This window comes from Grammomys surdaster, unplaced genomic scaffold (assembly GCF_004785775.1).
Source record: "Grammomys surdaster isolate TR1022 unplaced genomic scaffold, NIH_TR_1.0 126118, whole genome shotgun sequence".
Classification (NCBI taxonomy): domain Eukaryota; kingdom Metazoa; phylum Chordata; class Mammalia; order Rodentia; family Muridae; genus Grammomys; species Grammomys surdaster.
In genome coordinates this window covers 3,645,049-3,656,707 of record NW_021620926.1, presented here as the reverse complement: position 1 = coordinate 3,656,707, position 11,659 = coordinate 3,645,049, and the positions used below count along the sequence as shown (strand labels likewise).

General features: G+C 38.2%; 1 non-coding gene across 1 annotated transcript; it reads left to right on the top strand.

The window, feature by feature from the left end:
• The first annotated feature begins 10,805 nt into the window (after window positions 1-10,805).
• LOC114611687 lies at window positions 10,806-10,911 on the top strand. Its single transcript, XR_003709878.1, has one exon. It is a non-coding gene; the product is annotated as a U6 spliceosomal RNA (small nuclear RNA).
• The last annotated feature ends 748 nt before the right edge of the window (window positions 10,912-11,659 follow it).

The following is an 11,659-nucleotide window of genomic DNA, read 5'->3' as shown; positions in this document are numbered from 1 at the left end:
TGCTGACTCCTGAATTTTCACTTTTTTATACATTTTGTTTTCCTGGGACTAGTTTCCTTTGCACATACATGCTGTGTTTCATTCTCTTGGAGATTTCACAAGCTTTGACCCATCTCCTTGCTTTGTAATCACCTTTCTAATATCTTGGAGGTTACTGTTAGGGCCATACATGCCATCCACGTGCTCATGTGTTGGATACTTTAGCTCCAATATACTGTAGATGTTAGATGGCGGAGACGCGGGGAGCTGGGACCCATATGAGGAATTCGAGTCATTGGATGGATTGGATAGATATTGGGATGACAGCCTCTTATTCTCTTTCCTTGCTTTGCAATTGTCTTCCCATCCATCATGGAATTGGTAGCTTTTCTAGTCCAGAAGTTTTCTGCTGTGTTGCTCTGCTTTCCTAAAGCAATGTAGCTGAGTGAAATTGTGAGCCACGGTAAATGTTTCCTTCTTTTAACTTATTTTGTCACAGTGGCAGAAAACTGACGAGCCTAAAATTATTTCTTATTTGTTACATGTTTGATTTTTGAGGGTAGGGACTATTTTGTATTCCAATAACATCTGCCACATGAGTGAAGTATAGTTTAGACTATAAAATGAACCTACTTATCTATTATGTCATAATGAAAAAATCGGGGACACAGATTTTTGCTTCTGTAAGGCATCAAGTTATTCTTAGGATATCTGGTAGAATAGTGTTGTGTGCTCAGTCGAATAGTGACTGTGGAACTGTAGTTAGAAGAAGGAAACTTTAGTTGTCATCTTCCCCTTTGTTTATCATTTGATTAACTGTCTGGAAGATGGTTAATGTCTTCAAACCTTGGTTTGCTTTCCTGTGAAATAGAATTCATAGTTTTTTTTATTGCTGCCCTAGATTATGTGCATGAAAACACTTTGTAAGCTTTAAAACACTGTAAAGTCTGAAATGCTGTTATTATTTGTCTCTCTGGAAAGACATACATCATGGACCTGCCTTTGCCCCAGGTGCTGAGCACTAAGATAAGGTGTGTTTATGATCAGAGTGAGCCGTGTTTCAGCATGCACTTACAGTCCACACGGCGAATGGCAATTGAGCTGCTGTTGGAGTGGTTCTCCTTTCATTTCTGGAACTGTAAGGCTGCCTGCTATTACATTTTTATATGTTGTCAGTTACAGCTTTCAGAGAGAAGTATCACAGTGATGTCAGCCGTAGATGAAAAGAAAGTAGTACTGGCCCTGAATGAAAGAGGTGGTGATGCTCATGAGTTGGATTCTTGAGTTGGAACATGTTTGCTTCTCTCCCTGGTGGCTCACCAGCACACATTCTGAGCTGCTACTCAGCTGGCTTTGACATTGGATCCTGTGTTGGAAATTACAATGTAAATGGCACTTTGTGGAGTTGGAGTGAAATCAGGAGGCTGGCTTATCTTTCTTGTTTGAAAACCATTGTACTTATGTCTGATTTGCCAATACCCAAAGTGGACATCTGCCTCCAGAAACATTAAAGTTATGGCTCTCTCTTCTTATCTCTTTGTTGTTTTGGAGAGTCATTTTATGCTACATGTTTGACTGGCTTCAAACAAGTTATCCCCCCAACCCCTCCCAAGCCTCCTAGGGCTGGGATTACAGGCAAGTCTCACCATGTCCAACTGGGTTCTTTTAAAGTTCATGTATTTCTTAAATCAGTTCAACAGAGTTCTTGGCATGGAGAATTATACTTTTTTTGTCATTCATCCTTTATTCTTTATTTTTCTTCATCTAAATGCTAATTGGATGCAGAAAGTCTCTTCTTATGCTCTATCTGCCTCAACTTAGGAGTTTGGGGAGATTTTCTGATGTAATGATTGTGGCCTCTTTTGCTTTTTACTTTTCTATATTTTCTGGTAGCTGACTTTTTTTCTGGGAATTGCTCAGAATTTCAGAGCAGTATGGATTGTAAAAAGCACCCACGCAATCAGCTACCCTTGTCTGTGGCTCTCTGTGGAGCCCATCAGTGTGAGCCTATTTGGGGACTTGACTGCAATCTAGTTCATAGCTGTGGTTTGGCTTCCAATCCAGGTTGACAACCTTTAATCTGTTGGTTGGCATTTGCCAGGGGAAAATATGAATGAATCATTTCAAATCTACCATTGCTTTTTAGCAATAATTGCTCAAATACGTGTTTACTGATCAGCTTTAAAAATATATTACTTATAGATAGAGGAATTATGTAAATATTAATGAAATTGAATAAACTTTCTCAAAAATACTAAGTGGATTCCTAAATAATCTCTGTTTGATTCCCGTGTTTCTAGCTCCAGGAACCTTATTGGGTATCTTATAAACCTTTTCCATTCGTAATTGGTAAGTTCTGGAAGGTGAATTCATTTTATTTCAATGGCTATGGATCCTGTATATATCCCCTTAGTTTTATTTATTTCTCTCCTTTTCATAATGTGTTCATAATCCTGGGGACAATTTTCTTTTCAAAGTGAAAATAATACATAAAGCTATTAATTAAAATTCACCTTATTCATGTAACTAGTAAGCTACTTAAGTTGTTTTTATCTTAGTACTTTTTCATATTCCATGGTTGTTAAAGTAGAACTACAATTCAAATTTAACTGTTAATATTTCAATGGAATATTAGCATTCATTTTTGCCTCAGGTGATATGTAGAAAAGCTAATAATTATTTCCTTCTAAAACTTTCGAAATCCCAAAGGTCCCCATTAACATTTCTCTGTCAATGCTATGTATAACCAAATAATATTATTTTAATTGGTTTTCTAGATCACATTTGTTTCACTTCTAAAGTGTCAGAGGCCACGAGGGCATTTTCTCTTTCTGAATGTGTAATTTGACTTAATATATGCACCGCTAACCATGGTTTATAACTAAGACTGTACAAACAACTGTCCTTCCCAGACACCCTTCTCAGAGCTTCAGTTACTTAATCCTTAACATTTATTTGCTATTAATATTTTTAATATTAACAGAGGGAGAGAGGGGTTAGACTTGTCTGAAGTCTACATATGGTAAATGACAAGGTTGGGATTTAAATGTAGCCGGGTCATCCCTCCAGTCTGCGATAACATGGTGTTGACGTAATTTATTATCCAAGCTAGGAGTCATCTGCTTTCGCTTGTGGTCACACTGTGATTATCCTGTCTCTGAGTAATGAACCAGTGCCACTTGCTACGTCAAGGATGAGCCTGACAAAATTATGCTAAATGAGAAAAAGAAAAACAGACACGGGAAGAAAAATATCACTTCTATATGGAATCTCAACAGAAAAAAAAATCAAACATAGATACGGGGTGGGGGGAAGCAAGACAAAACAAAAGAGTGGGACCAGAGCCTCGGGGTAGTGGGGGAAATCGTGAAGCTGTGGCTCAGAATGGCAGATTCATATAATGACCCAGTTTAGAGTAATTAACTACAGAAGGTTGTAAGCGATCTGCTTGCACCATGATTGGGATTCATGTCAACTGACTAGATTTTGTTCTGGTATAAACATTTAAAACATAGTTAACTATCTGAGATGGTGGTTAATTTGTTTCATTATAGCAACCTTTATATTTTTCTCTATAGCATCATGTTGTATTCCTTAAATGTTCAAAATAAAATTTATTCCCAACAAAGCCATTAAGCTTAGGATTTATGTTATTTCTTTACGTGGCTATGGCTGTCAAACACCAGGAGACAGATGCTATTTAATGACAGTCAGGAGTTTGGGGGGGACATACTGAAAAATGTAAAATATGTTTTAGTAGTTTTTGAATGAAACCCTACTAGTAGGAATATATTAAAACACAAAGGAGAGATCTGGACATGATGATCTGGACATCCATATTCACAGTCTCAGCAATTGGTGTCAGGGGCAACCCTGGTTATATACTGAAGCCCTAAAATGAGCCATAGGCCTAAAATCAGCACTAGGCCTGACATACATGCCCGCTAACACAAAGTCTTGAGTCTCTGTGAAAACACTGAAAAAAATGCCTAGAAGCTATTGTAAACAAGAAGCTTTGGTGGAAAATTGCCAGTCTGAATAGTCATAGACCTTGTAGATAGGTAGCCTTGGTGGATAGTACCAACCTAGATAAGGACAAGTGAGTCATAGTCAGAGTCATAGTGACATGTCCCCTCAACCTTCATCCAGCTGATACTCTGTTCTGGAAGATATCTGTACTCTCCCTGAACACCTATGCTCCTGCGTCATCTCCTTCCCCACATCCTGCCTTTTTTTGTGCATATAACCCCTGTGTAGAAAAGTAAAAATGGTGATTTGATCAGACTGTAGACAGATTGCCATTCTCTGCATCTTTGCATGTTTCACCCGCTCTCTTTCAGGTGACCTCCCCAGACCTCTGTTTAATGCCCTGCTGGACAGGACAAATTAGGAGACTAAAACATGAAGTCCAAGTCTGGGCTAGATAACTAAAGCAGGTAGAAACAGACATCACTGTGCTTCTGAGACTTTATGCATAAGTCAGAACTGAGCGGCCATGTCTATGTTCAAGAAAGAGAGGTTTATGATCTCAGTCATAACAGGAAGACAAAAGAACCAAAAGATTTGTTGTTGCAAGCAACTTCCAGGGCTACTTACTCACATGGGAGCCTGTAGACTTAGATTTTTTCAAAACTGACTTTTAATAGGGGTACTTAAATGCTTTAACCTCCCTTCTATCCCACCATCCACCAGAGATAGTGGAAATGTAAGGTTAATAGGGCAAAGGGGAATGTGGATCTGTTTAGAAATAGTTCTTTGTGGTGAATTCAATCTGCGTTGTCAGGGTATTAGCAGTTCAGTTCACATGAATCATCAGGGGTAGCTCGATACAGTCACAAACACCACTCACTAATCAGCAATGGCAGTTTCATCTAGAAGAAAGTGTGAGGCTCTGCCAATCAGACCGAGATTGAGGAAGTGGAAAGAAGATGCTGGAACACCACTTCAAGTTCTTTGGTGTTTTTCTTTCTATGAAGTCACGACAAACAATGACCAGCAAAAAGTGACAAATTGAGCCAATACCACACATCGTCCTCAGCAAAGACCAGTGTCAGCAAAGCCCAATGATGACTATCAAAGAGTAGCAAGGCAAACCAATACCACGTGGGATCATCTACTGTCTGTTGGGTTGTATTTACACCCTTTCCAAACATCACATCTTCTGTCAAGCATCTACTTTAGCACAATATCATATACCCTTTTCCTAGGTTGCTTCCAGAAAAACACTGCATCTCTGTTCTTAGCAAAAACATCCTCTCGTAAGACAGTTTCTGGAAAAAAGTCACATGACACAACACTGAGTCTCCAAAGAAACCAGAAATCTCTACTTCAGCACTCGCTCCTTCATTATAGGTGTAACATTGCTGTTTATTTTGATAGAAGCTGTTGGTTATATTTATAAAAATAACTCCTAATTCTGAACTGAAGATATATTTTGGGAGAGAGGTTTGTGAGAGAACATGTGAAAAATTCCTTCATTGCTGTGACTAAGTATATTTTCAGGCACCATGATGTAGTGAGATATAGCTTCAGAGGGTAAGGGATGTTAGAAGGTGGCACCTGTATGTCTTATGCTTCTCTTGCCCTTTGTACCTGCCAGAGCTGCTGCTCCGGTCCGTGGATCAGGGTCTAGCAGGAGAGAGAGTGGGCATAGAGGGGCAAGAGATGTGAAGAATGGAGACAAGACAGAGGGTCTGATCAAGTCTCTCTTTATTGAAAGGTAATCTTGGGTATTTATATGCTTTTCCATGTGCCTTGCCACCGTGGACAAGCAGGGGAACACAGCTGAAGGCACTATGTCACGTGCCTTGCAGCTGGGGGCATTAATCAACAAAACAAGATATGTGAGAAAAACAAGATGTTTATCAGAGTGTGCTCAGCTGTTGCGGGCTGTTGAAAACAAGTCTCTTGTCAGGGTATATGGCTCGAGATGGCTGTAAAGATGATAGCTGCTTTCTGCTAGGAGTCGGCTCCCAATAGCCCTTGAAGAAGAACTTATATAGCTTGCCATGCCACTCAATATTCCTTTATGCTGGGAACCATAACTGCTCACCTCAGGCCTTTCAGTCCTATAGGAGTTCTATGAGGCCTGTGGACATGGCCTTGTCCAGGGCTGTGCTTGTCATAGGGACCCAGAATTGGGCTATATTATAAGGCACTGGGTGATGGTGACTGAACTATCATGTTATGGCTCAAGACTCACCTCTGGCTATGGTGACCCCACTGACCATCATGACCTCAAGTGTTTCATGTCTTCCTATAATGTTCAACTTTCAATTTTAAAATTTTCATTTTATTTTTTTAAAATTCACTTTACATCCAGATCGTATCCCCTTTTCTTCTCATCCCTGCCCTACAAATTCCTCCTCCCATTGCCTTCTCTCCTTTTCCTTAGAGAAGGGGAGCCCTCCTTGGGTACCACCCCACCCTAGAGCATCTAGTCCCAGCAGGAGTAGGAACATCCCACTGAGGTCCAACCAGGAAGTCCAGGTTCCAGGAAGGGGATCCAATGGGAAGGAACAGATACCAAAACAGCCACTGTTCCACTTGTAAGAGATCCATATTAAGACCAAGCTGTGCATTTGCTACAAATGTTAGGGAACCGAGGTCCAGTTCCTGCATGCTTTCTGGTTGCTAGCCCAGGATCCCCAAATCCTTATGGTCCCAGATTATTTGTGGGTTTTCTTGAGGTATCCTTGACCACCCTGGACTTGCTCATTTCTATTCCCCACTTTTTTCTGAGACTCCCCAGGCTTCTCCTGATGTTTGGCTGTGGATCTCTGCATCTGCTTCCATCTGCTTCTGGATGAAGCCTCTTAGGAGACAGTTACGCTAGGTTTCTGTCTGTGAGCATAGCAGAGTATCATTGATAGTGGCAGAAGTTGGCTCTTTCCCATGGGATGGGTCTGAAGTTGGGGCAGTCATTCGTTGGCTGTTCCATCAGTTTCTGCTCTATCTTAATCCCTGTACTTCTGGTAGGCAAGAAAAATTTTGGGTTGAAGGTTTTGTGGGCATATTGGTGTCCCCCTCCCTCCTCTGGAAGTCCTGTCTGGCTATAGGAGGTGGCCATTTCAGTCCCTGAATCTCACTCTGGTAGGAATCTCAGCTAGTGTCACCTCTGTAGACTGCCCATATCCTCTTCCACCCCAGGCCTCCAGCTAGTCACCTTCTAATCTGTGATGAATTTTAGATTGCCTGTGTTGTTTTCTTACATTTCTTTCTGTCATTTGTGGACAGAGGCAGCCAACACAGTAATCTCATTTGAGTGCTAAGCTTATGAAGAACTTACAATTCCTTGACACAATCAACAGTTTTGATTTCTCTCTCTGTATACTGCTATTTATGTTGATATTTAAAAATATATGTAATTAAGTTCATCTCACAGGATATTGTTTTCTATTTGTGTTTATAAAAATACTGTTTTGTTGTTTTTAAACCACTTATCACCAGGTTATTTTTAAGAGCTATGATGTCCAAAAACATCAGTCTATCTTGAGAGATAAATATAGGATTTGTCAGGCTTCCTCCCTGTTTTTTTTTTTTTTCCAATTTCTCTCTCCAAATGCAACACTGTTTATTAACCTATGGATATGAATTCAGTGAGTCCACTATGACATAAATTATGGCAGCTTCTCAGCAATTTAGAAAGTCTTTTTTTTTTAAATCTTTTTAAAGTCATGTACAATGTTCACCTTTAAAATACAATGTATTTATTCATAAGTCAAGAGAGGAAACTCTTTGGGCAAGGAAACTCCAACATTTAAAAAAAAAGGCAGATGAGAGATTTTATACAAGAAAGAAATTATTAGTGGTAAAATGTAAGACGTTTCCATAAACCTTGGAAACTATCCAATACGCAATGAATTTCACAGCGACTGTTCTCTCAGTAGCTAGTGCTCGTGTATCTGATGTCAAAGACGAGGGCTACTTTGTCTTTTTGTTATACTTTTTCATTTTCACCCTTTGGTTCATTGTCTCATTATCTCCTCACAATCTGCCCGTGCCACAGACTCTGGAGCCATGATCACACAGCTGAAGTTGAAAACTCAAAGGGCACAAATTACAAATTTGTACTGGGGACAAAGCTGGAGTCCTTTCTGACAGGAAGCTGTTTAAGGCCAGCGCTTGCTCCTTGTTTCTTGTTCTCCATCTCAGCTCCAGCACATGCGTCAGCATATGGGTAATTTTTTTTTTATAAACTAAGTTTATATCTTCAATTTTGATATAAGGATATGAATTAAGTTTTTGTGTTTTTTAATATAAAAATTTTGTAAAAATATTTTTTGCTTAATCTTTATAGTAACCTAGGGCATCAGGCAAGATTGTCATCTCAATTTAAAAATAAGAAACTCACTCCCCAGTAAACTCATCCCGTGTGTGACTACCTAACATTTCAACGTGGTGTCTTCATTTCTAACTTTTTACTCATTTCAGGATATTAAATATTGCAGAATTCTAGAACCTCATTTTAAAGAATTTTAAATATAATATTCTTTATTTTCTCCCCACAAGTTAATTTTTAAAATTATAAATTATGTTTTTAATTCTTTTTAAACTTAAATATTCATTAAGAAATATTAAAGAAAATTGAATAGTTAAAATTATAAATATAATAAGACATCAATGAATCCTCATAACACACAGAAACACACACACACACACACACAGAGTGAATAATTTATGAATACCAGGACACTCTTTCCACGGGTATAAAACAACATTAAATCCAAGAAATGGTTTCCATACAACTGAATATCCTATGCAAAAGAATGAAGCTTAACTCTTTCTTTTGATAATGCAAAAAACACCAAATAGGTCATAAACCTAAATGTAAGATCTAAAATCATACAACTCTTGCAAAAAGGTACCAAAGAATCTTTGTGATTTTTAGGCAAAAACTTCATTATGGTTAAAAAGTACACATAAAAAAATATATTAGACATTGTCAAAATTAAAACCTTTGGTTTTCAATGACATGCTCAGGACAATCCATAAGATGGAAAAAATGCAAATTGTCCAGCTCATGACTGACTTTACACAGAATGAATGAGGAAACCTTCCACCTCCACAATGAAAAACAGTCTGATTTCAACATGGACTTCGTGATCGAATAGTTATTTCCCTAGAGATGATGCTCAAGTGGCCAACAAACACATGAAGGATGCTGGATGACATTAGCCACTAGACAACTGCAAATCACATTTTCACATGACATGACCTTGTACCCACTAGGATGGAGATAGTAAAAGATTCAGATAATGACAGGTGTTGTTGAGGATGTGGAGACCTTTGAACACTCATACACTAGGATGGGAAAACATAGTGGTACAGATATTGAAAAATAATCTGTCGATTCCTTAAAAGGTTAAACACAAAAGTAAGTCATATGACCCAGTAATTCAGCTTTTACATGAAAACATATGTCTAAAAATATTTTCATGAATATAGCATTATTATTCACAATAGGGAAATATGGGAAAAGTAAGTTTCTATAAGTTGATAAATGAGTAAATACTTTTGTCTACAATGGAACATTGTCAAGCCGCAAAAAGGACTGAGGCCTTAATATTATTGGTCATAAGAAGTTGCAACTGATCTCAAACAGGTCCTGGCCATTGGAAGCCATGAGAAAGAATCATGACACAATAGACCTCACAACGGGAAGCAAGAGGACTCCTTATGATAGTCTCTATAACTCTTTAGGTACTTACTGAACTAGCCTGTCACTTATTGTCAGGTTTATTGGAAGCCTTTCTAGACAAGTGTGTTTCCATTTTGCAGTCGTTAATTTTTCCTTTGTTAAATACTGAGGTCCTTGGCATCTGCTTCTCTTCTTTTGTCTATATTCATGGGTGTTTTGGTTCTCAGGAAGTTTTCTGCAGAAGTTCATGCCTCTTGTATAGTTTCTGGAACATATCCAGCTGAGAGAGAGAGAGAGAAGAAACCAGTAAACCATATCAAAGTAAATTATATCACACATTTCATCCTGACTGCAATTTTCTGTCTCTCTACTCCTCCCAGTCTCTCCTCCCACCTCCTTCTTCAATCTACTCCTCCTACTTTTCCCTTCAGAAAACAGCAGGCTTCCTAGGCATATCAAACAAACATGTCATAACAACTTACAATAAGACTAGGCACATGCCCAGTAGGATGAAAAGGGTCCTAAGGGTGGGCAAAATAGTCAGAGACAGTCCCTGCTCCCACTATTAGGAGTTCTATAATCCCACCAAGCTAACAGTCATAACATATTTTCAGAGAACTTAGCTCAGAGCCATACAGGCTCTGTGATTGTTGTTATCAGAGTCTTTCCAAGTTTTCATACTAAAAAGAATTAAATTGATTGTTTTTTATTTTAAAATATTTCATTTACAAAATAGGACGAATCCTCACCCGAATTACTTTCCAACAAACACCTAGCCCCCAGAAAGAGTTTTAGAAACAAAATACCAAAGATAGTCATATGGTTTGGGTGAAACAAAATAGGAGAGGGTGCTGAAATGTTGAGATTATTGCTTAGGATTTTAAATTTTTATTTTTGAGCAAGAACCAAATAAATATTGTCAAAGTGGAAACAAAACAGAGATTATTGGCTCTGTGTAACAATGAATCATGAGAGAATTGAAAAGCAGAATCTGCCAACAGAAAAATAAGAAATAAAAGTACTTTCCATGCTATAGAAAACACACAAACCGCATTGGACTTGAACCACCCATCCTTTTCCCTCTGTGTTGTTTCATACCTTTTCACAATGAGAAGCAAATGGTGTAACAATCCCCCAGCTTGCTCACCCCCTCTTGTCATGTCTCCATGTGAAATAACTTAATTATGTGCTTGCATAAGCAGCATACATACTAAAATTGGAATGATGCGGTAGATTAGCATGGCTTCTGAACAAGGCTGACATACAAGTTTTCTTAACAATTCTATTATTATAATAACCAAGCCAGGTGAAAATACAACAACAACATAGAAAATAATATTCTTGATGAACCTAGGTTTAAAAATCTTCAATAAAATGCTTATGAACCAAAATACATACATTGTGAGTTCTTTGTAAAAGGAATAGCATTTTTCCACCCTTTGACACTTGCACAAATTTGCTTTCCTTAAATAGCTTTAGAACATTTTGAATTATTGCTCCAGGCAATAAATAAGACAGCCCAGATCCTTATAAACAAATCATCAAATAAATACAAAACTGTGTATTTCTTTGGCACCTTATCTAATCAAACTCACAGAAAAGGTTGCGGTTTTCAATTGAGCTAAAAAATATTACCAGTGTTTGGTCTTTTCATGATAATACTTCTTATCTCAAGTTTAAAATAAAAAGTAGATGCTAGTAAAACTATTTCAAAGTTTAAGTCTTGCATGTAAGTTCTTGACTCATGGAAACTTCCAATATTCAAATGTTGGATACAACACATCATCTAGACGATGTAATGTGATAGGGTGGCCAGGACCTCGCCTTTGTTGAACCCCTGAGGCTGCTGATTAAGGCAATCAATGGAGCAGCAGACCACGGATCTGATTAAGACCTCCCTGGTTTTATTGGCAGTTTAGGAATTTAGGTTTAATGCTGAGGAGGGAAGCCGAAAACATCAACTCTTGTGTCTCTTACTTTTAAGGAAAGATTGCATTTGGTATTTAATCCAGGCTTAGAAGAGATAAGATGTACTGAGAA